The 24,440-nt window shown below is 44.2% G+C and overlaps 1 protein-coding gene across 1 annotated transcript in view; it reads left to right on the forward strand.

The window, feature by feature from the left end:
* The first annotated feature begins 4,527 nt into the window (after positions 1-4,527).
* The window catches only part of HTR2C (5-hydroxytryptamine receptor 2C), a 200,541-nt gene continuing 180,628 nt past the window's right edge, over positions 4,528-24,440 (forward strand). Inside the window, exon 1 of the mRNA XM_057372635.1 lies at positions 4,528-5,065. The gene's annotated coding sequence lies outside the window, so the exon portion shown is untranslated. The remainder of the gene's footprint in view (positions 5,066-24,440) is intronic.

The following is a 24,440-nucleotide window of genomic DNA, read 5'->3' on the forward strand; positions in this document are numbered from 1 at the left end:
TGATGTCCCAGCTTTTCCCTGCAGTAAACTCCCATTCTAATCCCCGTGCTTCTCCYTGGGCAAACACTGCAGACTGGTCCTGTGCTGTTTCCCAGTGAGGTGCTGCAGCCTCCCAGAGTGGTTTGCCTGGATGCTGATGCCTCTCTTGAACTTCTGAAGTTCTTCCAATGTAAATAAACCTCAGGACTGAYGGCTCACCAGGCTAATGTGTGAGCGAGTGTTCAAAACTGTAAATGYTTTAGTTGCTCCTTTTGTTAGTTTGGCTGGGAGGTAGATCGTGAGCAAGCTGGATATTRCAGCTCAGTGCTGTTGCTTCCCAAAATCCATGCTCTGGCCTCTGCTATTGCACCTCTCTCTGGCTGGAACCCCCTCACTCTCAGAGTTTCTGAGCTGCAGACATCCATGGGGATATGGTAAATGCTCAGTACTRGTTATGGGTAGGGGCTGATAAGAAAAACTGAAGAATAATTAGTGATACAAAACGTTGTGCTCAGTTAGGCAGCCTGGAGAACAAGCTCAGGGAGCCCTGGGGTGGAAGGCTTGGCATATCCCAGACACTGCATAATTTATTTGTAGCCAAGAGCACGTAGGGAGTACAGAATTGGGGCTTCTAAAAGAAGGTCTTACCATTTGCCAAATTTTTTTCCTTAGTCAAAATTTTTCGTTTATGGTCTGTAGAGGAGCTGGGCATGGCCCTTACTGCATGAATTAAAAGTGGTTGCAAGGCTCAGGAGGGACAATATCCCTGCTTATTGCTTACCCAGGGTGTCCTGGCTCCTTTCAGTGCTGCTCTTGCCATGATTATCTGCAGCAGCTGGTGGTGTATGGGTTAGCCCTGTGCAGTTGCTTCAGTGCATGAAGTGCACAAGTGAAATTCCAGCCACCCCCATCACTCTCCAGAAGGCTGAAATCATTGTGCTGGCATGGGTTTTCACACTGTGCTGAAGCCCTTCCCTCCCACTTGCAAGGATTTTGTCACATGTGACCTGAAAGTGTAACAATAGATGCACAAATGGTTTACTTGATGTATGAATTGTTTACTTACCTGTTACAAACCAATGACAATCTTTTGCAATGTGGTAACAGCAGGGGACAAACCATTTCTTGGAAGATGGATTACTCCTCATGCACTATATGAATGCAAGAGCAGAATAATTATAAACATGTTAGATGGCGAATTTTATAAAATGAAGAAGGCCGAGGTCAGAATTCCAGGGTTTCTCTGTGGAGATAGTCATAATATTCACAGGACCCATGCAAGTGGGTACAGCTTCATCCTGCCAGGCTTCCATCTCTCTTGCTCCTGCCTGGTTTTACTTTTTTTCCCAAAGTAGCCATCTCAACTAGTGCTGTTGTTTTTCTAAGTCCCGGTAGGGTCAGCAGAGCGGATGCTCTTGAATGTTCCYGCTGTCTCTTGGGTAGTTGCTTGTTTTGTGTGCCTGGACACATCCACCAMCTGAGAGCTCTGAGTTTCAAAAGGTTTTAGAGTTGGCATTGTTATTCCTCAGGTATCACAWAGCAATACACTTAAAATATCTTTCTGAAAGTTGTGAACAGTTATGGCCAAGTTTCTGACTTCCAAGGTTTTCTTTTTCTTATTTATTTTTTTAAGCCCTACTGTAATGGTGGCTGTGTTTCTTATGGTTTACATTTATTTATTATGATTTAAGAGCTTTGAGAAAGGTTGTTTTGCAGCACTTTTTTTTTGTGAAGGCCTGTGTACTCTAATTAGAATACATAGTTTTGGTGGAACATGCAGTTTAGTACAATTGTGATGTGAATTTTGGGTCTTGCAGTTGTTTGCAGATATCTTTCATGATTCAGCTTTCAGTAGTATGATACTTCAAAACACGATAGCTTTCTCACACTCATTTTTTTAGAATGAATCTCATATCACACTAAATCAAAAAATTCTACTCTTGCAAATGTGTGTAATTTTTAGCAACAGATCTGGTATCTGACAGAGATATGACCCTGATGACCTCYGTTTCTCACTCCAAAACACTCTGCTGTACATGATGAAATAACTCAAATAAGCATTTGATCTTACRAATTTAATAGGCAATCATTTCCCCYGAATTTAMAGCTGGTCAGTCTATCAAGTCTTGCAGTTTAAAATAGTAATAGTGCCTGTACATAGAATATTTCCATTGAATGTGGTGCAGAGGACTGCCTTTTTTCAGGACAGATTCTTGTAGTGATGTGCTGGTAGTCACTGTGCTGTGCTGGCATACTAATCAATGAGCTCAGGAAGCATTAAACTCGAGAAATCCTCAGCTCTCTTCTGTAGAACAAATTTGATCTTTGATACTCAGGGGAGGAACTTCAGGAGCATAAAGCCTTAAGTGTCTCTGCCTAGCATTTTGATTACTACTTAGACATGTTTTGCAGGTCTGGTGTTCAAAAGACTTTCTGTAAGCTGCGCAATGCTTAATAAAGCCCATTTTGAACTAATTCAAGACGGTATTTTTGCAGAAAGCTGCATGGCCTGGAAGCAGTGAAACATGCATTGCAGTCGTTTCCTAAGGGGAATGTGTTTTAACAGCCCCTCTATCCCAGCACTAAAGGAAAGCAGGTATTTATTCTGCTGTGATGCTGTCATGCTTTCAACAGTGCTGGTACTGATAACGGTATACAGTCTGCAATTTCCCTTTCAGACTATTTTTCAGGAAAGCCCGAAGTTACAGGATGCTTCAGTTACTTTTCACCGTAGCAATTTGTTTCGGCATTGTGTGCTCGGGCTGGAATATCCACACTGCTAATAGCTTCCCCGGCGGTGATGGAGGCAGGCATTGATCAGGTTAATTTTGGTGTCTCCACGGGCCTGGACAATCAAAGGTGTTAACGGGTTGCTGTGTGACGCAGAGCGGCTTAACGAGGTTCAGGGCTTCACACAGCTCATCCTGCTCAGAAAAGCACATTATCTATGGCAACAACCGCAGCTGAGAGAAAAGTGAAGATTTTTAATAGGATAAATCACCTGTTCTGCAGAGTGTTTCAGATGCCRGCTGTTTGGAGGGCAAGGGACGGAAAGCTTGATGTGGGCTGGAGTTACTGGAGTGTTTATTGTGTCCGTACTGTGACACGATGGAGGACAAACCAGAGCATCCCAAGGCACTCGGAGAGGGTATGAGGAGAAGCAAATAAAGAACAAGTGACATTCAGGTGGTGCACAGGCTGCTGGCCCCAGCCTCAGGGCCCCAGCCAAAGACCTGCAGAATTCATCACAGCTTCAGCATGTGTGGCACACTGCATTTCAGTGCTGTTGGCTGTGCAGAATGGAAATCCTTCCTGTGCAAGAGCTGCACCTGCTGCTGTTGCAGGTCCTGGTCAGTGTGACCAGTGGAACAGTGCCACTAGCCTGACTCTCCTGCAGGCCAGGACAGGGACACCATGCTCCCAGGGGACACCGGGCTGTCCTTGCCACTGGAAACAAGGGCTGGTGCTGTGTGGGCTTGGTGCAGCACTGCCAGTGTGACCCATGTGTGGAGGGGCCGTTGACAGGGGTCAGCTGGACAGGGACAGGGTCAGCAGTCAGGCCATGACAGGGGTCAGCAGTCAGACCGTGACAGGGTCAGCAGTCGGGATGGGGACAGGGGTCAGCAGTCGGGCCATGACAGGGGTCAGCAGTCAGGCTGGGGGCAGGGGTCAGCAGTCAGACCGTGACAGGGTCAGCAGTTGGGATGGGGACAGGGGTCAGCAGCCGGGCCGGGGACAGGGGTCAGCAGCCGGGTCATGACAGGGGTCAGCAGTCAGGCTGTGACAGGGTCAGCAGTCGGGATGGGGACAGGGTCAGCAGTCGGGATGGGGACAGGGTCAGCAGTCGGGATGGGGGACAGGGGTCAGCAGTCGGGATGGGGACAGGGTCAGCAGTCAGGCTGGTGACAGGGGTCAGCAGTCGGGCCGTGGGTAGGGGTCAGCAGTTGGGATGGGGACAGGGGTCAGCAGTCGGTCCGGGTGCCAGGGGCTCCATTCGGCTCCCGGGACAGTGGTGAAACTGTCAGGCCTCACTCCCAGCCCCTGATGTGGACACTCCTGCTCACTGCCCCTTCACCTGCTGACTCTGGGGCTCTCTCCTCCCCCAGACCCGGGCAGGGCTCCTGCCTGGGCTCCTTGGCTGCCTGCGGGTGGGTGAGAGGCTGCGGATGGAGCTGTGGGCGGCTGCATCCCCGACAGGCACACGGGAGCAATGTGCCTTTAAGACTAGCAGGAGAGCAGTAGTATCTCCCTCCCTCCTGTTAATTGTAGCATGTTTTCAGCCATGCTTTCCAGTCACATTCGCAGGCTGTGAGAGGGAGCAGCGCTGTCTGTCGCCAGCCGAGCCCCATCCGGAGTGCGCTGCTGCCCGCACGGTGGCTCCTGCAGGTGATGGGGCAGCGCTCWGTGCCACGAGCAGCAGCCCTGCCTGCCTGACTTTGGGGACACTGCTGGGCTTGCCACATCACTCGTGCTCCTCTGGTGTCCCTCACCTGCTCGCCTGCCCGGCCGTGGCCTCCAGCCGCAGGGTCCAGTGGCCACCCCACCCCACCCTGAGCRGAGCGGGGCTGGGCTGGAGCCCGGGGATCTGCAGAGGGTGATGCAGTGGGAGCCCTGTGGAGCCTGCCTGGGGATGCTGTGGGCTGCCGTGGGAATGCCTGGCTCCCCGAGAGCAAAGTGACTGCAACTAACACGAGGTTGGGACTACTTCTCGCAAGATGCCCTGCGTGTCTCCGGTCATTCCTCTCCGGCCTCACCGCAGAATATTTGGAGTTGCTGGCTTTCTTCTGCCGAAGGGGGACAAAGGCATAGGCCTCCAGAGGGTTAAGAGCATCTGCTTTTACGCCAAGTGTTTGAGCAGGAAATAATCTGCAGAGATACATGTGCAGCAATTCAACTGCTGCTGCTCTCTCCGGCTGCCGCTGCTGCAGTTCGCTGTGCGAGAGGAGCCGCGCTGCTCACACAAGATGCTTTCTTGGTGTGTCCGAAGCTCCAGGCATGGCAGCAGAGCCCCGGCTGTCTGAGCTGGGGTAAATGTCTCCAGCCAAGAGGAATTATGTTGACTTGCTGGCTCTGTCGGCTCGCAGAGGTAGGTGCTGCTGCCTTGATCCCAGTATGCTGTGATCTCTGCCGGGGGGATGCAGTCCTCTCCTCAGTCTGGGCAATAAATTTGTAAAAATTTTCCATGGGAACAGGGCTTAATTTTCAGCCTATAATGCCAGACAGAAAATATGTGTGTGATTTCTGTGTGTGCGGCAGGGAGGAGAGGGCAAAAGATACCTGAGTGATACCTTTTGTGATTGGCAATAAAGTTATTGCACTTAATTGAAACATACTGCCCTCGGTCTCGGTGAAATGCACCTGGGAGCTTTTGCTTCTTCCYGGTGTATGACCTTTGGATGAGGTTGGCTGCAGTACGCCGGGTTATGCTTCGGTTCAGAAACTGGGACACAGTGCACTCTACAGGTCCCTTCATTCTGCTCCTGTGGACGTGGGGAGGATGGAGGGCACCCACACAGGAAAGGGAGGAAAAACAGTGCTGGCAGGGAGGTGGTGGTTTTTTGAGGAGTGAAATTGCACTAAGAGAAGGAAAAAAGAGGAGGAAGAGGGGATGTTKAGGTCCTTAAGGGTTGATCGTGGTGTTCTGAAGTAGAGAAGGTTTGTTTTGGAAGCAGCTTGTGTGTGAGTCTGGGGTTTGTGTTTTGCTTTGCCAGCTCTGTGGAGAGGAGTTTTGTTCAACTCTACTTTACCTCTCAGAATCTTTGCTTGAGGATTTTTTTTTCCACCAATACCTGGGTGAAAAATCTGTCAGTGCCACCAAATTTACTCAGGCTTGTTTAGAAAGTTGCCTCCTTGAGAAATCCCTAACAAAATCCACAGCAGCTAACCCTGTTACCTTCTCACCACCAGGGCATGCTTTTTTCAGTTTKTCTTGAGACCTCCAGTGGGAGCTTTATTCCATAAAGATTATGCTAAAAGTTTCCAGTTTCCCTGGAAAAGCAGAGTTTTGGGTGCTGCTTTTCTTTTTGATTTTGCTGGCCTGGTTGACCCACATGTGTAGGGCACTGCTGAGCACAGACCCTGCCGAGGCTGTGCAGAAGAGGGAGGTGCTGCCTGGATTACGCACCTGCATCACACCGACAGTGGCTCGTGTTTGTTTCTGGCATTGCAGAGCTATTGAGACGGCACAGCCAACAGTGCCATTGCTGTGTAACAGTTTCAGAAGTGTTTCTGTGGCATCCTGGCAGAACAAATGTGTCATTCATAGCTGCACTCCTCAGGAAAAAGAGCAGCACTGTCATCTGCGCTGTAAATCTCTTTAGTCACTTGTGTTTTCTTTGCTCAGGTAGCAACACATCCTTAAGTGGAACGTGTTGCTACCTGAGCGTTTTTGTCAGAGCATTTGTGAGTGCCTCCTAAGTTTCCCCAGGGCTGTTGTGTTGTGTTTGGCTCAGCACTGACACATCTCACAGGGAAATCTGGAGTAGAATCCCCCTGCTTTTTCTTTTTCTCTTTTTTTTTTTTTTTTTTTTTTTTTTGGCTGTAATTTGGGCCAGACAAGAAAATGTTTCCTTCTTTTTTGCAAGGACAGGACACCTGTGCATCCTCCTCTGGAATTCTGTAGAAAAAACATCTGCTCTGCAGGACCTCTGTGTTGGTGGTGGAGGAGCAGAAGTGGRTCTGGTGGGTTTGTTGTTGTGTGTGAATCGAGAAGCCACAATCCCTGCCAGGGATGGAGGCTGTGATGATACCTGGGAAGGAGCTGCTCCTCTCTGCTCTGAGAAAGAGGATTCCTTCTTACCCACACACTAGGAAGATCTCCAGCGCTCCATAGCAACACTTATTTCTCCCACAAAGAGGAGAGAAATCTCCTGCTTCACTTGGAGTGGGGAAAACACAAATGTATGAACATTTGGTGRAGTCTCACCAGCGTAGAATTGGTGTAAGGTCATCTGAATGACTCCTCTCTAGAACAGCACTTGCAAAAGGTGGTGAGCATTAAGTAACACCATTGTCTGTACAGGAAACACTAAAAAAGAATATATATTAGTCATCCCATTTACTGCTGTTTGCTCACAGAATGGTGATTAGAGCTGGCTGGATTAAAGCAAAATGGTTCTCAAACAAGATTTCAAAATTCAGATTTAGTTTGGGTGCTTGCTGGCCAGCAACTATTTTGGTCATGTTTGTGTCTCTATTCCAGCAAGTGCCTTTTTTGAAAGATCCTTTTACAAAAACAGTAAAATGTTGGAGCATATTGCCACGTGATGTGTTCTGAAGAAGTGGATGGGAATATGTTCCTTACAGCCATACTGGTGTCTGCTCAGGAAACCAAACCAATTCATTCAAACCTGTGGCTCTTTCTGAGCAGCCTTTCTGGTCACTAATAAAGTTTTGCATTAAACTGTAGATATGTGGAAGTTAAGAGCTATTTGATAGAGTTAATGATAATAATTTTTAAAGTTGTAATTTATTAAATGGGGCCTGGTCAGTATTTTGTGTYACACACTGTACTGATCACCTCCCTCTGCCCGGCAGTCACGTTCTGCCCRCCCTGGGGAGTGAGGGCAGGGAGTCCCTGCTGGGCCCCTCTGCAACAAGGGGTTAAATTTGATGTTCCTATGGGCCCAGGGGTGACCTGGCAGCAGTGATGCTGGGGTCTCTGTGGGGTTTGCCCTGTTGGAGACCAATGCCTGGCCTTATCCAGCAGGTTCCACACCTGCTGAGCCATGCTGGGATAACTGGCCGGTCATGTGCTGCTCCTCAGCCACAGGGGATGGGTAACAGACAGGGCAGAGGAAACAGCTATTTGCTAGGGAGTGATGTCCCAGGTTTCTGTCAGGATTTAAACAAAGGCCTGTCTTTAGCTGCCTGCACTATTTCAGCAGCTGCTGCAATTTTATGGTTTGGGTACTGCTTGTAAACCAGCTACAGGTGACTAAAGCCTGTGGTCCAGAAACTGTTGAGTTGRAGATAAAACTGGTCCTTTCTGATAGTGCCTGGAGTGTCTTTGACAGACTGTGCTGCTGCATTCGAAATCTATCTGGCTTTGTACCACTTATAAAATGCATTCACAGTAGGTGGTGGCATCAGTCTCCTCTTAGTGAATGCAGATATTTATATTATGCAAAAGGTTTTCTCCCTTTGCTGCATTCAGATGATGACTGGAGATACCATTCTTGTAAGATAAAAAACTGAGTCTGACTTTAGAGGTGAATTCAAAGAACAATTTCTATTTAATATATATAGCAACAAATAGGAACAAAGCTGCTTAAAGAGTACTTTAATGATGAATCATTATATTGCTCTCACCAGTCTGAAAGGCAATAAAAGTAAAAATGGAGTGCTAGGATTTAGTTGCTTAGAAAATGTACAGGAAGGGACCTGTATTGTAGAGCAGGCTTTACACCACATCAAAGAAATGTTTTGAGGCACAAAATTATCAAGTGACTTTCCCACCCCAAAGATGAGGCAGCTGCTATCTATTGTTTGTTGTGCCAGAAGGTCATCTTCTTTGGTTGTTAGTAATTTTTAATAATTTACTGSTTTTTTTTTAAACGCTGACTGATTCCCCCACCCCCGTATCAGGACAGATGCTGTCATAATGCTTCTTCAGTGCTATAATTTTTATTACCAAACCTAATTAAATGCTGTAACTTCTGAAAATCAGATTAATTTGAACCATCAGCCCAGTGTAAATGCTGCCATCATCAGAGATCATAAAATGTTCAAGGCACCATAATTCTCCTCCATAGCTGCAGTGGCAAGTGTCCAAGGATCTGGCTACCTTTGTTCAGCTGACACGGACTGAAATGCGAGCRCTTCTGAGCAGTGCAGCACGAATAGGAACGATACGTTCCTCAGCTGTTGAATTGCATGTTCCAGCCATAAGTCAACAAACATTAGAGAAATGACATCACCTCGCCATCACCGTAACGCTCCTTCYGTGCTATAAATATTGTATGAATTCGTTACTTTCTGCAGTAGATAAAGGGGAAAATAGAGGTGGGAGGTTGTTGCACAGCAAAGCTGCACTTTATTGGTGAGCCAGGACGTGATACAGGTTAGCCCCACTGTCCACCAAGATTTTCCACTCTCAGGCCATGGTCCATGAATTCAAGTAGCACAGAAACTACTTCAGTCCATTTGCTCTCCAGCCAGGACACACATTGGTCAYCACTGTGGTCTTCAGGACACCAACACTGGTTCTGATAACTTGGTTCCTTTATGACCAGTTTCTGTATTTTGAATTCTTCTCCTCCACAGATATTAGGTAGCAAGCAATCAATTTTGGTTCCAACTCAGGCAGGGGTAAAGCTGGTCTCCCTGCTCTGCCCCAGATTTATTTCTTAGGTGTGACAGCATGGAAGATCTCACTGGTCATTACAGACAGAATTACCTGGCACTGACAGACAGAAGGGCATTAATCTGATGTTGCAAGCATTTGTGTTGGAGCTTCATGTTTASATTTTCTTTGCTGCAGAGAAAAAGGAAGGGAACCCTTTTTCCCTTCCMTGCTGAGGGAACCATTACCAAGATGAGATGAATTGCAGGCTAGAAATGCCCGGTCCTCTCCAATCCCATGGATGGAGCCTTGGGACTGGCKCAGGGCTGGGTATGGGGCTGCTGGCAGCAGCACTGGGTGGGATGAACCCCACCCCACAACAGCAGCTGGTGTCAGCCCACAWTGAGCAAACCCCCAGCCCCACCTGGGATGGTTCAGACTCCTTTGAGGGGTTTGTGCAGGATCTGACCCTGCAGGTTTAACTCTGCCTTGCTGAACTCATCCCTTTACCAGTCCCGTTACAGAGTGGGCTGTGAAGCCTGTGCTGCTGTTTCCTTCTGAGCATCCCCAGAGCAGATGCCATTATGTTTCTGCTCACTGGGGCACGACATTGCTGTTTGATCCCATAAACCATCTCTTTGGATGGTACTGCTCGTTGTGCTTTCCCCTCTCCTGTTAAGGAGCRGCTCTGTCTACCAGACTTGTGTGTTCCAGGCTTTATGGTGAAGATGAAGTGGGAAAATTTTCAGTGTCAGTTTAGAGACTGATGTGGATCATGTTTTGTCAGTGGGTGTTGTGGATCTTCTGCTCCTGCCCACTTCCCAACACCTCGATTGTATGCAGGCAGTTACTGCTGCAGAGAGAGGACCAGTGGTGTAAAATTTGTCCCATAAAGAATTTTATAGCTGAGATTTGTCCAACAGGCTTGTGGCAGCCAAAATGTGGAATTTTGAGTGCGTTTTCATGCCAGGAGTTGCAGCATTTGACCACAAACGCCTAGCTCCATTCTTGTTCAGCATATGCGACATTCAGGAACCTCTTGGCAGACATGTATGATTTTAGAAYGGCTAAGGAAAGGAGAAAAATAAGAAAATGCAGAAGCATATTAATTATCYACATTTTAATATACATATAGTGATTTGCACACAGTTATTGTGGATATTATTATCTGGAAGACTGTAATCTTAATGTTTCTAATGGGGGCTGTTGTGGGTCTACTGAAACTCTTACAGTTATGGATTAAATTCAATATACACTCCCTTTGAAAAAGCCTGTATTTTTAGATTTTATGTTACCCAGTGCTGTGTGCTTGGCGTATGACAATGAAATAGCTGAATGCTGGAATAAATGTACCAAACAGAGCTCTGTTGTCTCGATAACTTACCTGTTTTTAAATGTTAATCATCACATTCTGTATTTTCTACAAACGTGCAAATATAAAACCTCATGTAAGCAAGTCAGTCTGAGCATTGTAATGGGAATRTGGGAAATGTTCTCGGTTCTGTAATACACACATGATCCTTGGGGTCATCCTGATGTCACAGGTTATAGAAAATTCCACCCAGSAACTTCTCCTTGCCTTTCAGGAGAATGTTCAGGCTTATATAAGGAGGGCAGATAACTGGATATCAAAGGTGTCCTCAGGGTAGTTGTTTTTGTGAGTAATTATTTCTGGTGATTTATAAAATAATAAATCCAATCTGTTTATTTTCTTGTTCCGTAAGTTGAATCATCTTCGTCCTTTGTCTGCTTAATTAAGGAGCCTGCTGGTAATGCAAATCATTTCCCATGATGTGGACAAATCATTGTTCGTCCTCCTTGTTGCTGAARAGATCATATAATTTAAACCCATTCCACACAATCTGTTTTCAGGCTCTTGAATTCTCTGTATTTCTCTCTGTTTTTCAGTATCTTTTTGAGCTGTGGRCATTAGAGGTGGCTACTCTGGGACAGCAGAATGCCAAATTTTACTGATATTCTCACTGGCACCATACACAGGAACAACATCACCTTTCTAACCTTGCCTCTCTTCAAATATCTAGAAGTGTCATTAGGTCTTTGTAGCTCCACATGGCCTGGGACCTTGTGTTCCACTCATCTGCCCTGGCTTCCATATGTATTTTTAATTATSCAACTTTCAACATATCAGCTCCCCCTTCTGTGAGCAGAGTAGATCTTTCCCCACTGCGTTCTTTGATCCTGGACAAGCAGGCTTAGATTTTTCTCTGTTGTGGTGTCTGATTTTTGATAGGGCTGGGCACATGAAGGAGACTGAGTTGTTTGACTGTGCTTGTCTAAGTTTGGCAATATTTATCACTTAAGTCAGCTCTGAGTTGCACTGGGCTGTGAAACTTCTCTCTGTAGGCCCAGTTAAAAGCACTTCCATTCACTGATGGTTCCTCATTAAAATTACATCTTGTCAATTATCAGTGATTTCTAAAGTGTGCTGTAGTAATTTCAGGTAATGATATTCTTACAGTCAGTGTGTGGTGTGTCACTGAGCTGTTTGCAAAAAACAAGTTCACAGTGCTGGCACAGCTGCTCCTTTATTAAGTATATTAAAAATTTTCAGGATTATTCAGAAGGCTGATTGAGGTTCCCATTACATGCAGATTTTGGGAGGTGTCCTGCAGACACAATGATTTTTGTTGCTTTCAGGTTCAGCTTGCAGGTGGCCACTGGGTGAGGTTTTCCAGGAGAGACTGAAAGGTTTCCATTGCTCTTGAGGTATTCATAAAATCCATGGCAAAGATACAGCATATTAYAAATTTGGGTTTTGAGCAGTCTTGTTTCCCCTTACTTTTTGTTGCTTATGGGGTTTCTTCTGGTGGTTAATTTAATGACTTTTAAAAAAATATTCCTAAGGAGTTCAATCCTCTAGCAATTGCCCTGTGGTGCTGCTTTGGGTCTCATGTCCAGGTCACCGCTCACAATTGCTGGACTAATGTTTGTGGCGCATCCAAAACTCTCCTGTCTAGCTCCTTGCCTCCTCTGTGCCCTTTCCTCAACCTGATCATCTTTTTCCATTGTCCTGCCCTTGAGGTATTTCCCTTCTAGCAGGAATGCGGAGTAAAATCTTTCCTCTTCCTATCACTGGGGTGTTGTCTTCTATTTTTTATCCCCTCAGTGCTCACCCTGGTATTTATTATTTATTTAGCACCCCCTGACCTCCTCCCATGGTCTCTGTGATTCTACCTTGATTAATTCTTTCTCTCTCTTTTTGCCACCTTTGGTTTTTTTTACAGTTTTTTCTTGAACAGTCCATTTGTTTCCTTGACACTAACAATTACTGACAGCCTGGTATCCTGTCTCCAACAGTGGCAAATAGCAGATGCTTAGAGAATAATGTAAAAAGCAGGGTGAGAATATAATAATCCTAATATATCCTGGCAGCAGTGATCCAGATCACGTCTGCCTGACTGTTGTGAATGTGTTTGAGCACAGCCCAGTGGGGGCTGTGCTAACACCATGTGGGTGAGGAGAGGATGATTTTACAAGATGGCAAATTTTCTTGTGTAACTGCCTCTTTCCCAGAGTGCTGGCCTTTCCTTGTGCCTCTGCTTTGCTTAGCTTAGCACAAACAGCCACGTATTTGTTTCTGAGCCARTCCTGACGTTTATTTGCAGGACTCCTCGTGCCTGATCGAGTAGGAGCTTGTGCTGTCTCCCTTGAGTCTCCTTGGGGTGGTTGCAGTGTGGTGAGATGAAGGCAGGAGTCCTTGTGTGTGATGATCAGCCCTGAGATGATTGTGCTGCTTGGCTGATTCCTCTGGCTTTCAAACTCTGCCTGGTTTCAATGTAATCTGAAAAGTGTGATGTTGAAAATCTATGAAAATCATGGCCACATGRGGAAGGGAAAGACTCAAAGCAGTAGGAGGAGGTATATGGAGGGTTTGGGGCCTTTTCCCTCTGCATCSTTGTGGTTACTTTGAAGTTCATTGTTTATTTGTGGATTGTTTATTTTCTCCAGTATTCCTTCAAATCTGGATCAAGGTCTCAACTGTGTGAAGGAGGTAGAAAAACATATTTCAGTTTTTTCAATGCTAGGCTTGAAGYTGCATTTAACACCACCTCTGGTAGTATGTAGAACATATTATCCAGGGCACTGAGCAGCTGAATATGAAGAGTGATGTTGCAGGTGTTAGACCTCAGCTGATGCCTCCTCTGTTACCATCCCTGCTCTSGCAGCCAACACCATAGTTTGATTTATCCTCACCTGATGGTCAGCTTCACTGATAGAACTAATTTTTTTCAGAGCTACATTTTCTCTTGTGGTTTTTGCTTTGTACACCGTTATCTGCAAAATTTTTGGAGGAGTCCTTGGAACTCCTTTAGGATAACAAATAAAGGACCCATGGGAAGGCAGAAGCACTTTGTTGACATGGCTGTTCATCAGCACCTGGCTCTGCACTGTTTGACCCCAGTAAGGACAGGGTTTTCCTGTTCGTGTGGGTGGGTCCATAGTCCCTACAGCTCCAGCTGCCCCAGTGCATTGTTGAGTGAGACTGGATGTGATCATTCCTCTTTCCCCCTCTGTCTCCAGAAGCAGAGCAGTGCCTCTGCTGAGCAGTGCCAAGCGATGCCTGCGGTGGCTGTAGAGGATGTTCAGAACAGGGTGAGGCACACACTGTGCCTTTCCCAGATGGAGATTTCCAACTTTGTGCAAAGTTGTGCCAGAGCTCAGGAGTGTGTGCATATGCAAGTTATCTCATTAGAAATTCAGGGCAGAAAGGCACAGAGCTCCTTTGCTGCCACAGGGAACTGTATCTAGAGACTCAGGGTGGAAATATGCCTCCTGATACATGTTTTAGTTCTGTATAAATCATCTGTAAGTATAGCTCACTCTATTCATTTAGCTGGTGACAGTGTTATTTAGGGGTGAAACCGTCACAAAGTAATAAAGACTGCCTGAGAAGAAAATATGTGCTGAAGCTCTTAGGTGTAATGCTAATTTAAATAAAACATGGGCTCTATTGGGGCTGAAGAATATTTCTCCTAGAAATCTTAATAATATTTAAGCCATGGATGCTTAAAAGTTGGTTTTCTTCAAAATGAAGATGCCACGATTGTTTAAAAATGTTTAGACTCCTTTTTTTAGGTTGAGTTGATTCATTCTGTTCTTAAAAGAATATTTTATGGGTGTCTTAGCAATAGACCTGTGCTCATCTAATGTATGCAAATGCAGCCCAGCAGCCTTTACCCCTAAACAGGATGGAAAGCACAGAGAGGAGCAGCTCATCACACTGTAAAGTCACCCCATGCTTCAAGTCAGGCTGATGAGCAAGGATCTGTTAAGCTGATATTATTTTAATGATTGTTAATGCACTATGGTGCATGGAAAAAGAGTGTGGCTCGTTGTAAAAGCTGAATAAAAACAAATGTTGCAAAAAGTAATCTCCAAATTTTACATAAAACTAAATTATAAACATGCTAAAGGTAATAGCTGTTCTATCTGAGAGGTGTTTATTGCCCCCACTCATTATTTCTCTGAAGGTTATTCACTGTGTGGACATTATGCTGTAAAATCCTTTGCTGAAGTGATAACCTTGTGCTACTTGCAAACAAAATTTGGTTAAATTGGAGTTATTGCTGCTATCTCACAGTGCAGATGCTTTCCAGTTATGGTGCAAAAATTAGAACAAACAAGTTACTACCTTTAAGTGCTCATTTATAAATATTAAAAGGTAAGTGTGCATTCTTTCATGTTAGATGGATTTGGGTTGGAGTGTAGTTGTGATAAAAGGTTGGTTTTTCCTTTCCTGAGCTCCCCCTGACAGGGATGAAGGTGGAAGAAATGAAGTCACCTGCCTGTAAGACAAACAAACACATTTTTGTGGAATGCTTTCGTGGATCTCTTATTAAGGCTTTACAAGCTTGGCTGGTCATGTTGCTTTAATGCTCTGTTTGTCATCTGGCTCTTGGCTGTGCTGAGGGAAGAACTGACTCTGGACTCCAAATGAAGGTCTCTCAGTACATCTGTCATGAACAGCCCCCAATCTCTTCTCAGTCTCTAAATTGTGTTGCTCTACAGCTGCATCAATGTTTTCTTGTATAGGCTGTGTCCTGGGCTATTCCAAAAGATAATTTTGATCAGGAAATGACTACCAGCCACATCACTGCCCCAAGCAATGATGAATTCACAGCTCTTTATAGAGTTTGCAATGTTGTCTGACATTGATGCAGAAGACTGCATCTCCCAGAGATGAGGAAAAGACTCACTGGAAACACTTTGTGAATAATAATTATAGAACTGTATTCACCTCTGATTTCCTTTTTTTGAGATTTCTGTGAGAAAACTGGATCCTGAGACAGATAGAATTTTCTCTTTTGCTCTGTATTGCTCAGGGACTTCTTTTTTGCTTCTGGCTGATTGAGGAAAAATGAGAAAATGCTGAAATGGAACAGTAGACTTCCTAATAGCATGAAAAGCATCCTAAGGGGCTTGGATCTATGTTGTAATGGCAGTGGTTTCTTTGATGATGGGTGGGTAAGAGGTCAAGCTTGAAAATTTTGATAAAATTTTCTAAGATAGTTCAGCTTTGTCAGGATGACAGATCTTTGATTGGAGACAAAATATGAGAAAGGASTTGTTTTGTTTTGGKTTTTTTGGTAAAGATGATAGAAACAGGTCGCTCTTTTTGTACAATAGACCCTGTTATCTTTTTCTTGTTTTGCACAAATGTGGATGCTGACTCTGGAAAAGATGAAGATCCAAGGACAAAATATTGCCTGGAGCAGTCGATGCCACCTTTTATAATGGCTGTTTCTGAACTGCTGTATAAAAATTCATTGCAATGGCAGTGTCGGGGCACAGGTAATTCTGGAAATGCAGTCAGCTTTTAGTGTCTTCTAAGACAAAATTACCTGTTTGTTAACAATTCTTTCACTATCAGAAAAGAGAGAACTTTTGAGAATACTCTGTATTTACTGATTCAGTAATCTGCTTTCTGGAGTTTGGGGCACTTACTGCTTGTGGTAGAGTTCTCCATGTGCAAAGGACTGACTTTTGGGGTGATATGTTTCATTTCTGTGCAGTCTCTGAGGCTTGATATAGAATATAACAACTCTAGATTAAATATTTCCTCAAGTTAGTGGCTTCTATGTGGATGGCGATTGCAAGCAAACAGGAAAAAGAGATAWTAAAACAGAAAAATATTAAAAAGAAAAGTTTTATGAAGATAGAGCAAATAAAAACTACATAGTATTTACATAGCAGCTACATCCTGTTAACTGCCTTTGAATATCATGTAACAACATCTCTCCAAATACTGATTACTGTTTCACTATAACTGCTGTGGTTGAGGTGGACTGTGAAGTCTCAAACTGCTGGAAGGTTTCTTAAATCAAGACATTGGGTCTTTCAGAATAAATATTTTACTGCTCAGGTTTACACTGAGTAATTATTAACAGCACTGAATAAATGTGTGAAATCCTAGAAGCTGCGTGCGGTTTCTTACCCAGAGAGGTCTCTGGTAGCTGTGAAAACTGCGCTGGCAGCAGCAAGGGGTGACATCCTCAGGAGCCACAGTCTCCTACGCTTTATGTGAAGAGGAGGAAGAAAAGAGAGGTGCTGACCCTCAGTGCAGGAACTTCTCAAGCTTGCAGCTGAATATCTGCCAGAACTGAATGGAGAAATATCTCTTTTGTCTCATATTTGCTGAAAATGTCCCTCAAAACAGCTTTACCCACACTGCCCTTCATTCAAAATAAAGATGATAACTTTGTTTTCTCTCTTCATTGCACTCAGTGAAACACACAAATGCTGCCAGAATGCGAGTGGGTAYCAGGTTCTAAATGTGCAGTAGTCTTGTTTTTTTTAATTTCTGAGAGGCTTTATTTTATGATTTAATTATTGCRTGACAAGGGTTTGTTTGAAGAATAAGAAGGCAATTTAATTGGATTTGCTATTTTATAGGCAGGATCTAAAGAATTACTAGAAGGTGTTTCTCCTAATGTTTACAACTCTCTTTTTATAACACATATTTACACGCATTTCGTGGCTGACACAGATGTACGTACAGAAATAGTACATATTTATAGACCAAGCCTGTGGTTTAAGGCAAATAAGCAGGCCTTGCCTTTAGCAGAATATTCTCCTGCATAAGGGCTCTGATTTTAAATAGTGTGGATAATGGTGTCTTTGCTATCTGAGGAGTGTATGGTTATGACTCATGGTGTCATAAATACTATGGCTATTACAGTGAGCATCCAAGTGAAATTACACAAAATTATATATTTGCCAGGGTTCTTTTCTCTAACGGCCAAACTTCAAAATAGAAAGCTTTATTATTCATTTTGATGCGTCTGAACTACTGAATGTTCTTGCTGGCCCACTAGACAGTTTAATAGGGCTCCTGAACATCATCAATAATTCATGCCTCGCTCAAACAGGGCTGTGGTACTTGTTGTTCAACTGTAATCTGGGTGTACTCGATTGTGAGCTGCTGTGGGGTGGTCAGTGCTCAGTGCTGGGCCCAGACCTCGCAGATGTGCAAGTTCTTAGATGTGAACACCTTTAGTGTGGAGCCCCCAAACAGGGAGCTGTCCTCTCTGCCCTCCCCACAGCTGCTGCTCTCCCTGCAAGGGAGTCAGGGTGTTAGCTGAGGATGCAGTGAACACCCTGCAGTGTGATTTGGGGGATGTAAGTTGTGTAAATCCTCCCCAGCATGTGACTGTCATAGCCTGGAAAACTGATGGTGCAGGTGGAAGGGTGTGRAGGAAGCCTAGGCTGGGCTGTGTGGCATCAGCAAAAATAACAGTGAATATTAAACTGGAAGGGACTGTTCCAGCTCATGACAGAACTGAAAATCCAGTGATTATTGTAGGATGTGTTAGGTGGTATTTAGAATAAAACCTAATGGGATGTGATCTTTTTTACTTCTGAACTACGTCTTTGACTTCATTGGCTTTTTAACTTATTTCACATGCCACACACACTGTGACATCCCTTGTTGTGCTAAATAGCATCTCGAGATAGAAGGTTTTAGAATCATAGAGGATGGGAAAGGCCAAGAGTGAGTACAAGCAAGGCTRTCCCCAGGGTCTGTCATCTAGATGTGCCTCAGGGAGCTCTGAGGGTGACGTTGGCTGTCTTTGATCTCCTTTTGCCACTGCAGAATTGAGGCAGGCACAGCACTGAGGCACAAAATGTCTGGGATGGGCACCTCAGCAGAGCTGAGACACCGCTGAGTTCCCTGCGTGGCAATCCAGGCTTTTTGTGCAAAAACCTTCCTTCTTTAGACTTGTCACACTTGAGCCATGCTCATGTCTCAACAGGAGTTGAATAAGAAGTTACAAAGAGCTCAGAAACTAAGGGTGCATTGTCTTGTGCGGGTATTTCTGAGAAACTGTTGGCAGTGTTATTTTTTGAGCAAGGATTTGGTGCACAAAGAGCAGTAACTTGTCAGACAAGTGCAAGAAAACAGAACAAATAACCATTCAAGTGAGAGTTTTCCTGTAGGTGGAGTGAGTCTAAAGTCAAGACCACCTTCTTCTTCCCTATTTGAACTTTTGTCCTTTRTCAGGCTTCTAAGAAAAATCTCATGCTGAGTTGTTGAGTTCTGCGTTGCTGTGTGGATAAGGGTGAAACTGTGCCCTATCTTTGTTCAAGATGCAGAAGGCTCTGAAGAATTCCCTGTCTCTGCASCTTTCAGGAGCCGAGCCACAAACCCCAGGCAAATGTGAGCTGTGCTGKTTTGAAAATCGCATTTTTTGCAGCTAGCTGAGGGGCTGGTAGTGCAGCACAGAGTTACACCGTGCCAGTGTGATGTCTGTGGTAGGCTGAGCTGGGGAGCAGAAGGAGCTGTTCAGCTCWGTCCCAGCCTGACAGCTTTAGGCTGGGGGAGATGCAATTTCACTGTGCACTGGCTCAGTGTTCCTGGTGCCTTATGCMTGGGGTTTCTAGCAAAAATGGGCTGGAGCTCCCATTTTTCTATCCAGACTRCAATGAGGTTAATCATAACAACGTGCAGCTCCTCCTGGAGATAGTTTTTAGGTGGTGGGTGTGTTTGAAAAGAAAGAGGATGATTCCTCACTTCTTTTGGCTGTAGTGAAGGCATTAAGGTTCCAATATTTATCTTCTAACTGCTGCATTTCAGTGAACCTTTTGCTCTGTCTGGGTCAAGTGCTTGGGTCAAATGAAAATGCTGGCTCTGTGGTGACAGAGCAGATGATGGCAGGGGCTGACAGTGATTATCAGTCACCTGGCACTCAMGCCTTGGAGCGATGGCTGGTGGAAAAGGGCTGATTATTCCACACCAGGGGTTACTGTGCGTGCTCATGTGGGACTCTCAGCCCAGGCAAACCCAGTTTCTCATTAGCTGTCAGCAGAGCACCTGAGATCATAGCYCATGCACCACACTGGGCAGGGGAARCTGGAATTACCAGCACTTGAACTGTTTCCAAGGCATGGATTGTGACCCAGGAGGGCTGTGAGTGCCCCCTGATCTGACTGAGCTTTGGGCACTGCTGCCTCCTTTGCCTGTTGCACGTCTGGAGCTGCTGCTCATGCAGTGGTACAGGTTGTCCTGCTTCTGCCCAAACTGCTCATCACCAATGGAACAGCTCTGAAATGTGACAGGATGAAACCATTTCATAGGAATTATTTTGTTCCTGTTTTCCTCTCTCATTGCTGTGACAAGCACTGGAGTTCCTCCAGACTGTCAGTGGGCTACAGCCTGGGACCCTCATTCCAAATCTGTTTTCTGCTTTATTTCTTAGTGTCATGTTTTGTTTCCATGGAAACTCCCCAACCTAACTCAAGTTATAATACTGTCAGGTGCATGAACAATGCTGTCATTAAAGATCACCCTCAGCTCTGGGTGTTTGCTCATTGTGTGTCCTGCCAGGCAGGGAATGTGGTGTGAGGAGAGGCTCTGTGGTCACCAAGACCTGATGGGAGCCTGCAGGCTTTGGAAGAGCTGGAGAAACCAGCTGTGGTACCCCTGGAGAAGAGCTCCCTTTGGCTGGTGTTCTGCAAATCTGCTGAGCCCACAGCAATTCTATTCATAGGAAAGGAGGAGTATTTTGCCATTTTCAAAAGAATGAGCTTGGGCTACGTGCAAAAGGCTGTCTGCAAAATTCATATTGAAAAGAAAAGATTTACGACAGTGGCAAAAAAAGTTAAACAGAAAATATGTTGTTTCCAGGAAAATCGGATTAACTACAAACTCTACCTTGGAGTGAGGGGCTGACTTCTATCAYTGAGCCTGCAAGTATGTGAGATAATTTTTGTGTGCTGTGATGAATAAGAGTGGCTGATTAGCATCAGTATTWCTCATTCTGTTTGCACCCTGGAATCTGCTCATGGCAATATCTTCCTTCTTTCAGCCCTAACCCTACTGCTGTCATCGAAAAAACATCAGTATGAGAAAAAAGCTTACTTTAGTGAAGTGGAGGCAGAAGTAGTGTACCTAAAAAAATAGTTTCCCCTTTCCCCTGTGAAGCTTTGGAAACACTGTTATATTGCTAACCACATTTTACAAGTGCCACATTAGCAGGACAAAAACAGTGCACAAGAAAATCTGCAACCCTTTAAGGAAGAGCCATTAGACTGTGAGATAGAATGTGGCTCTGCATCTCTAAAAATACTATATTTGCATCTCTATAAGAACTTCAGTTTTGGTAGCCAGGAATAGTCTAGGCATCTTCATTGTAATTATTAAGAATTACAGATTGCACGATTACTGCTTTGAAAGAGATGTGAATGTACATGGTATTTTAGAGGACAGGGAGAAGTGAAGAATTTATTGCTATTTAAAAARCTGAAGTTTACTTGTTTGCTGGCAAACAGGATAGGAATAAAAGAACTGTCAATGTGGAGAAGGCTGCGGGTTYATCTTGTTTGGTGTCTCTCATAGATGCTAAGATGTTCAGAGGATGGGGAGAACCTTATCTTATCAGAGGTAAGAGAATTTCTTTAGCCAGTGAAAACCAGTTGGAAGAGTTGGAGTTGGAAGAGGGAGTTGGAGTTGGAAGAGGGAAGAATCCAGAGATACAGAGCACATTTATTTATTTATTTATTTATTTTTAAGTGGCTGTGATTTTACGTTTGAAAAACTATGGAGAAAAATCATCAGTTTGGAAAGTGGTCAGTGTCAGGAAGCTCTCTCACATAAATTTGCAGCTACTCTGCCTTAGGAACACAACGTTTTGGTGCTCAGAAGCACTTTTCCACATTGTCAATCACACAGCCATAGCCTGAGGACTGCCACAGAGCCCCCTGACCTCAGGGAAAGAGGGTCTCGTTATTCATTGGAACTTGGATTGTGTTCACACAGCAGAACTGGGGCTCCAAGGTCTGCTCTGGAAGGCAGGAACTGCAGGAGGTTCTGCAGGGTGGAGTGGAGCAATCAGCCCATGGATTTGCTGATTGTCTGCTTATATGATGCAACAATAGTAACCTTTTCTAGAACTATTGCAAAATGCCCACAGCTCTGCATCTCACAGTGGGTTTCACATACCWAGTAAAACTATTTTCCATTTTTAATTCTGTAAAACGGAATCTGTGTGCTGTCATTCCATAACRGGATGGAACCTTTCCATTCAGCAGTGTAGAACAGCTCTGCTGGCTTTTTCTCTCTCATCAGCTTATTGCATTGATTAAAATAGATGAGATAGGATGTACTTTTTGCATGAGCACTGCCAGAACTGGCAGCCCTCCCCAGGGCTGCACTGACAGGTGCAGAAACTCCTTGTCAACACCGAGGTGTCAGCTCACCATCCCTGACTGCTGCTCTCATGGGTTTGGGGTGTGAATGCTCCTCCTGGCTCCTGGTGCACACCAGCCTTTGGACATCATTTTGACCTCCAGAAGTATCTCCTGCTGCAGAATGCTGTTGGAACARGCTCTCGACATGCCTGTCCTCTGCTCCTCGAAAAGCCCCATTTTTCACAGCACATTTTCTTTTGAAGCCCRATTCAAAGCCCATTGTAATCGGCGCAGTCTCCCATGCATCCTAATGCGGACAAATCAATGGTCAGGCATTTAGGGAGGAAGAAAATTGCTCGCATCTGCAGGGTGGGAGGATTCAGTCTTAGAGTGCCATGATGTTTGAAAAGGTCTTGCATGTCAGGCTGAAGCCCAGCCACGTGTRAGCTCCAGCTTTGTGTGGCTGAACGTGGCCCTTGGCTGTACCTGTGGGGGACGGATTGTTGTTCCCATACACCCTGCTCAGGCATTCAGCCCCTCTCTGATGCCAACACGTTTTTTAAAAAAGGATTACACAAATTCATAAAGGGCTCAGGAAAGTTCTGCAGAAATGACTGGGTGTCTGTAAAACATTCATTTTTAATGAGAGGCTCAGTCTAGTTAAAGTRAGGTTAAGAGGATACTTATCGGAACTGTATAAACACTGCGGCAGGAGATTTATGGTTGCAGGAGGCTTTTTAAACTAATAGGCAAAAGTGGAACYGTATAAATCAGTGGATGGAAACTAAAATTAAGCTAATACTTGTTGGAAGCAGCGTAAGCCCCAAAAAAGATCTTGCCTAAGAACAGAGTGAGTCTTTATCACTAGAAGTCCTTAGGAACATATCCATTTTGAAGGTCAGCACATTACTGATTTCCAGGGTAGCTGCAGGAGACTCTCATTAAAGATTTCTGGGTTATACTATGTGTAAGATCACATTAAATATTTAGACTCCCTGCTCTTGGCCTTAAAACTTAAGCACTTGGCAGACAGCGAGTTGAGGGAGCTTTGGAGAAAATCATTCCAAAATTTTAGATTGGATATTAGAAAAAAAAATCTTTTCACATGAAGGGCTGTCAAGCACTCCAAAAGGCTGTCCAGGGAAGTGGTTTCACCATCCCTGGAGGTACTTAGAAATGGCACCTGGGGGTGTGGTTTAGTGGTGGGTCTGGCAATGTTAGATTTACTGTTGGACTCAATGATTTTAGAGAGCTCATCACACTCTGAGGTGCTAATTTCCAGAATTAGTAGAGGATCCAATGATTTAAAAAAAAAAAATCCTTTTCTTTGCTGGTCTGATTTATTGTTTTTGTTAATAACTTCAGTTTGATATTTCTTAGCATATATTTTTGCTGGAGAAGCCTTTAGATGTAATGTTTTTAACTATATATAAAATTATCTCACTGATGTTTATGATGGTTTTATCCCAAGAGCAAAATCTGTAACTAAATATTCTGGGCAAGTAATGAAACTGTCTTTAAAGAAACCCTTTGAAATGTACATATTAAGTAAGTGAAGAAAGGAACAATCGATGAATTTTTTTTTTTTTTTTCATTTACAACTTCAAGCTGTGGGGATCTTAGATGTTGCTCACAGATTTATTAGATATAAAATARCAGAGAGAGTTTATTTTTCCCATATTTTACTTCCCTTTAAACAACTGTCATCACAGGTCACTATGTATGTTGCAAATAGGATTTTATACCAAGATCACAGTTTTGAGATTACAGCTACTTTGGGTTTTTTTTTTTTTTGGTTTTTTTTTTTTTTTTTTTTTTTTTTTTTTTTTTTTTTTTTTTTTTTTTTTTTTTTTTAATACAGCATTTATTAAGGTAAAACTGAATAAATGTCCAGAGCATCAATGCTCTTTGTGGAGCTCTCTCCAGTTCTGATTCTGTCAATACTGAAAGCACCACCCATGTAAGGGTCTCATCCCAGCTCCTCACAGACAGATTGCTACCCCTGACCATGTGGCATCAGTTTATGCCCTGCATCTTTCTTAATTGCATGAAAATTATATGCTTTRGAAAGCAGAAAGTGATTTTGATTTTTTGAAATACAATGCTGAGAAGGCAGACTTGCCTTGGGAAGGGGTAAGCTGAATTCTTGCCTTGGAGATTTTTAAATTCACAAAAAAACTTAAGCTTCAGCAGAAGCAAAGCATGTGGGTCAKTTTGGCAGTGTCACAAAATCCAAAYGGATGACATTTTAATGCCARGCASAATTGTACYTCTGGAAAATAATAATAACAGTATTTTACCCTGCTTGATCTGSTTTAAAGTGTTTCATTTCCCTTAATAAAGCCTTGGGATGCCCTTGTGTGGCTGATGCTATTAATATTGAAGGCCAGTGCTTTYAACAACAGTGAGGTCTCTTGAAGTGCAGCAGATGGGTATTATAGGAGTAAGAATTTAAATTTAACTAAACTGGCCTAATGTGCCCTCTCCTGCTCGGCAAAAAACCCAACAAGCCAGAAATGAGAAGGAATGA

This window comes from Malurus melanocephalus, unplaced genomic scaffold (assembly GCF_030028575.1).
Source record: "Malurus melanocephalus ecotype Western Australia unplaced genomic scaffold, MMel_1.1 scaffold_174, whole genome shotgun sequence".
NCBI lineage: Eukaryota > Metazoa > Chordata > Aves > Passeriformes > Maluridae > Malurus > Malurus melanocephalus.